This window comes from Dipodomys merriami, unplaced genomic scaffold (genome assembly GCF_024711535.1).
Source record: "Dipodomys merriami isolate MVZ:Mamm:240054 unplaced genomic scaffold, mDipMer1.0.p SCAF_267, whole genome shotgun sequence".
In the NCBI taxonomy this organism is placed as follows: domain Eukaryota; kingdom Metazoa; phylum Chordata; class Mammalia; order Rodentia; family Heteromyidae; genus Dipodomys; species Dipodomys merriami.
The window spans coordinates 1,629,424-1,634,289 of record NW_027204126.1 but is presented as its reverse complement, the minus strand read 5'-3'; the positions used below and the strand labels follow the sequence as shown (position 1 = coordinate 1,634,289).

The window sequence follows — 4,866 nt, the reverse complement described above, 5'->3', positions numbered from 1 at the left end:
GCATTAGAAACACATGCATGAAAGAAAAAAACATTAAAATACACATCTAAGGGTTCATTTTCCTGACATGACATTATCTGACCGTTTCCGCTTGACTCATATATATACTAGATATTACAAATAAGGGAAACCATGAGACCTATGTTTCTTTGGGCCTGGCTTACTTCACTTAATATAATTTTGTCCAAGCCTTTCCATTTCCTAACAAATTAGGCAAACTCACCCTTTCTGATGGAGGCATAGAATTCCATTGTGTATATATACCACATTTTCTTTATCCATTCATCTACTGAGGGACATCTGGGTTGGTTCCATATCTTAGCTATGGTAAATAATGCTCCAATAAACATTGTTGTGCTGGTAGCTTTAGTGTGTTCTTGTTTGTAAGCATTTGGGTAAATGCCCAAAAGTGGAATTGCTGGATCATAGGGGAGATCTATGTGAAGTCTTTTGAGGAACCTCCATACTGCTTTCCAAAGTGGTTGAACAAGTTTACATTCCCACCAACAATGAAATAAGGTTCCTTTCTGTCCACATCCCCTCCAGCATCTGTTGTTGTTAGAGTTCTTGATTTTTGCCGTTCTAACTGGAGTGAGGTGATATCTCAATGTTGTTTTGATTTGCATTTCTTTTATGGCTAGGGATGTTGAACATTTTTTCATGTGTCTATTGGCCATCCTTCTTTCTTCTTCAGAGAAGTTTCTCTTTAAGTCTTTCACCCACTTATTTATTGAGCAGTTGTTTCTTTGAGGATATGTTGTTGGGGGGGTTAATTTTTTGAGTTCCAAGTATATTTTAGATATAATACATATTTTGTTCTTAATTTTCCTCTCTGTAAATTAACATGCACCTATAAAAATTGGTTTGGCCATCCAAGTAACCTTCTCAAAGTACCTCCTAATGATGACTTACAAAAGGTTGTACAAGGGCTGGGAAGGTGGCTCAGTGATAGAACGTTTGCCTTGCATGCCTGAGGCCCTGGGTTCGATTCCTCAGCACCACATAAGCAAAAAGAAAAAAGCCAGAAGTGGCGCTGGGCCTCAAGTGGCAGAGCACTAGCCTTGAGCTGAAAAGTTGAGGGACAGGGCCCAGGCCCAGAGTTTTGGCCCCATGACTGGATACCCCCCCCCAATAAAAAGTTGTACTATATGTCAACAAGTAAAACAATGTTACAAATAAAGAAAACCAATAATTAAATATTAATTAATAAAATTAAAAACATGTGTTTTAACTATTTGAAATATGCTACATATTCGGTTTTACTATTTTCTCATAATCATGTACATTTAACACTGACTAAGTTTGTGAAGTTCAACAAGAGTTTTATAGAATATGAGCAGTCTTTAAAGTTACCCACTAAGATTACTATTTATGGCATATCTCATTATTTGTTTATGGCTTATATTATCATTTTTCCTCATTAACATATAAACTAAGGAAGCCCTAAAGTTTTAACAGAAACTGTGTAGTAAACAAAGTGTGAACTCTTTATTCTGCTTCTTTACACAAAAACTTTGTGACTTCTCATTAATAAAATTTCCCTAAACTCTGAAATGCACATACTTAGTAGTATATGTCTGTTACTATAAATCTTAAATACTTTATAGAAAAGTTTTATACCTGCCAAACAGTCCTAATTTTGGCATATATAAACAAATTCCCAAAATTAAATGTATTTAAAACATTAAAACTTTTAACAAACCTTAACACTTGCTGCAGTGTTCATTATGACAGGTGCCTTGTACAGAATAGTTGAATTCCTCCTCCTATACATTTCTTGAATAACAAACATCTGGAATTATTTTGTTTTTGACATGTCAATTTGACTTTATTCTTAAATGTGTGCTTATGTAAGAAATGTATGGTTCTACAACTGCCCAAGAAATAAGTTGGCTAAAGACTTAAAGAGAAACTTCTCTGAAGAAGAAAGAATCCTTCTTTCTAATAGACACATGAACAAATGCTCAACCTCCCTAGTCATAAAAGAAATGCAAATCAAAACAACATTAAGGTACCACCTCACCCCAGTTAGAATGGCAAAAATCAAGAACTCTAATATCTAATAACAACAGATGCTGGAGGGGATGTGGACAGACGGGAACCTTACTTCATTGTTGCTGGGAGTGTAAACTTGTTCAACCACTTTGGAAAGCAGTATGGAGGTTCCTCAAAATACTTCACATAGAGCTCCCCTACGACCCAGCAATCCCACTTTTTGTCATTTACCCAAATGCTTAAAAACAAGACCACACTAAAGCTACCAGCACAACTATGTTTATTGCAGCATTATTTACCATAGCTAAGATATGGAACCAGTGCCCCTCAGTAGATGAATGGATCAAGAAAATGTGGTATACATACACAATGGAATTCTGTGCCTCCATCAGAAAGAATGACATTGCCCCATTTGTTAGGAAATGGAAAAACTTGGAAAATATTATATTAAGTGAAGTAAGCCAGGCCCAAAGAAACATAGGTCCCATGGTTTCCCTTATTTGCAATATATAGTATATGTATAAGTCAAGCAAAAAAGATTCAGATAATGTGATGTTAAGAAAATGAACCCTTAGATATGCATTTAAATGTTTTTTTTCTTTCATGCATTTGTTTCTAACGCATTTATAAGATTATTTCTTTGTTGCTTTGTATGTCCCTCCCCCACAGTATAACCCCTGCTTTCACTATATTTGATGTCGGTATAATCTGTGGAGGAGATGGGGAAAAAGAAGTCGTTTAAGGATACAGGTGGACCTGTTGCAACAATGAGAAGTACAAGTTGTCATGTCGAAAACGAACTTTACAACTTTGGTGGGGGGGGGGGGAGGAGGAGCCGGGGGAGGAGGCTGGGAAGAGTTGTGAAGAGTAAACAAAGGAAGAGGCTGCAATGCTTGATAAGAAATGTACTCATTATCTTGCCCATGTAATTGTAACCCCTCTGTACAATATGTTCACAGAAAATAAAAATAAAAATAAAAAAAAGAAAAAAAGAAATATATGGTTGTAAAATTTCTCGACAATTCTTTTGAACTTCCTTTTTTTTCAATTGTGCAGTTTAAAAAAAATCAATTGCACTTTAGATATAAAAAATATTCTGCTCATTGTGCAAACTACAAAAAATAAAAACGAAAAAAGATAATTACAAAAAAACCTAATCATCACATACACTAACAATTGGAACGATACAGAGAAGATTAGCATGGCACACCTGCACAAGGATGACATGCAAATTCGTGGAGTGTTCCAGATTTTTACAACAGAAGCTGGAGGGGATGTGGCCACAAGGGAACCATACAGCATTGTTGGTGGGAAGATAAACGTGTTCAACCACTTTGGAAAGCATTATGGAGGTTCCTCAAAAGATTCCCCATAAAGCTCCCCTTTGACCCAGCAATCCCACTTTTGGGGATTTACCTAAATGACCACAAACAAGACCATACTAAAACTACTATCACAACTATGTTTATTGCAGCATTATTTATGATAGCTAAGATATGGAACCAACTTAGATGTCCCTTCTAGATGAATGGATCAAGAATATGTGGTATATATACACAATGGAATTCTATGCCTCCATCAGAAAGAATGACATTGCCCCATTTGTTAGGAAATGAAAAGACTTGTAAAAAATTATATTAAGTGAAGTCAGCCAGGCCCAAAGAAAATTGCCAGTGGGTTTACAAAGTTGTGTTTAATACCACTTCTATGATGGCTTAATGCTTTGTAAACAGAAGTCATTAGAGAAATGCAATTCAAAATTACTATGATACTACTTCATAACTATTATAACCCTCATCAAAAAAAATCAAAAGAACCAGGTGTGGTGGTAAAGGCTTGTAATTCGAAGCGTTTAGGAGGTAGGCGTAAAAGGATTTGGGTCTGAGGTCATCTTGGGTCCTGCACACAGTAAAAACCTGCCCTTTTAAAAAACTCAAAAGGTAATAATGTTGGCTGATGAGAGTGTGGAGAAAGGGAAACTTTCTACACTCTTGGTCAAAATACAGGTTAGTATTCTCCTTGTAGAAAATAGTATGCAGTTTTCTAAAGAAATCCAAAGTTGAAATATCATCTGATCTACCAATCATGTGATTATTTCTCTCTGAGTAACTTGTATATATATATCTGTATTTCATTGTTATTCACATTATTCACAAAAGCCAAGATAATAAACTGTGGTGCATGCACAAATATATTTTTATGTTTCATCCTTAAAACGAGACTTCTCCCATTATCCACAACCTATAATGACCTGAATGATGTATTCTAAATGAGGAAAAATGTTGTCTTCTGATTTTTGTAAATACACACACACACACACACACACACACACACACACACACACCTCAAACATTAAGAGAGAATTTTTTAAAGTAGAATTGCTAGGGCATTTAGGTCATAATGTAGAAAATAGTAGAGATACAGGATGAACCGCTATAGATTTGTAATTTACAACATGAGGATACAGGGGACAACACTGGTCTTACATAGGAATGAAGCTAAATAAGAAGGAGTTGTTATTCCTTATAGGGGTTGCTCTTTTGGGTGTTCTTCCTCCAGTAATGGATAAGAGAAACATAATTCTTTAAATATACCTGCCTGTTTGCAGAAATAATAACAAACAATACAGCAATAATTTTGTATGCTCAACATAGGACAAAATGTCAAATTAAAATACATGAGATTATCCTTGGTGTAAACTATTACAAATAAGGGAAACTCTGGGACCTATATTTTTTTAAGTCTGGCTTACTTAATATAATTTTTTTCCAAGAACTTCCATTTCCTTACAAATGAGGTGGTATCATTCTTTCTGATGAAAGCATAGTATTCCGTGTGTGTGTGTGTGTGTGTGTGTGTGTGTGTGTGTGT

At 35.3% G+C, this 4,866-nt stretch overlaps 1 non-coding gene across 1 annotated transcript; it reads left to right on the top strand.

The window, feature by feature from the left end:
- Window positions 1–3,148: 3,148 nt before the first annotated feature.
- Window positions 3,149–3,250, top strand: LOC138837240 (U6 spliceosomal RNA). The gene has a single exon (XR_011375275.1). It is a non-coding gene; the product is annotated as a U6 spliceosomal RNA (small nuclear RNA).
- The last annotated feature ends 1,616 nt before the right edge of the window (window positions 3,251–4,866 follow it).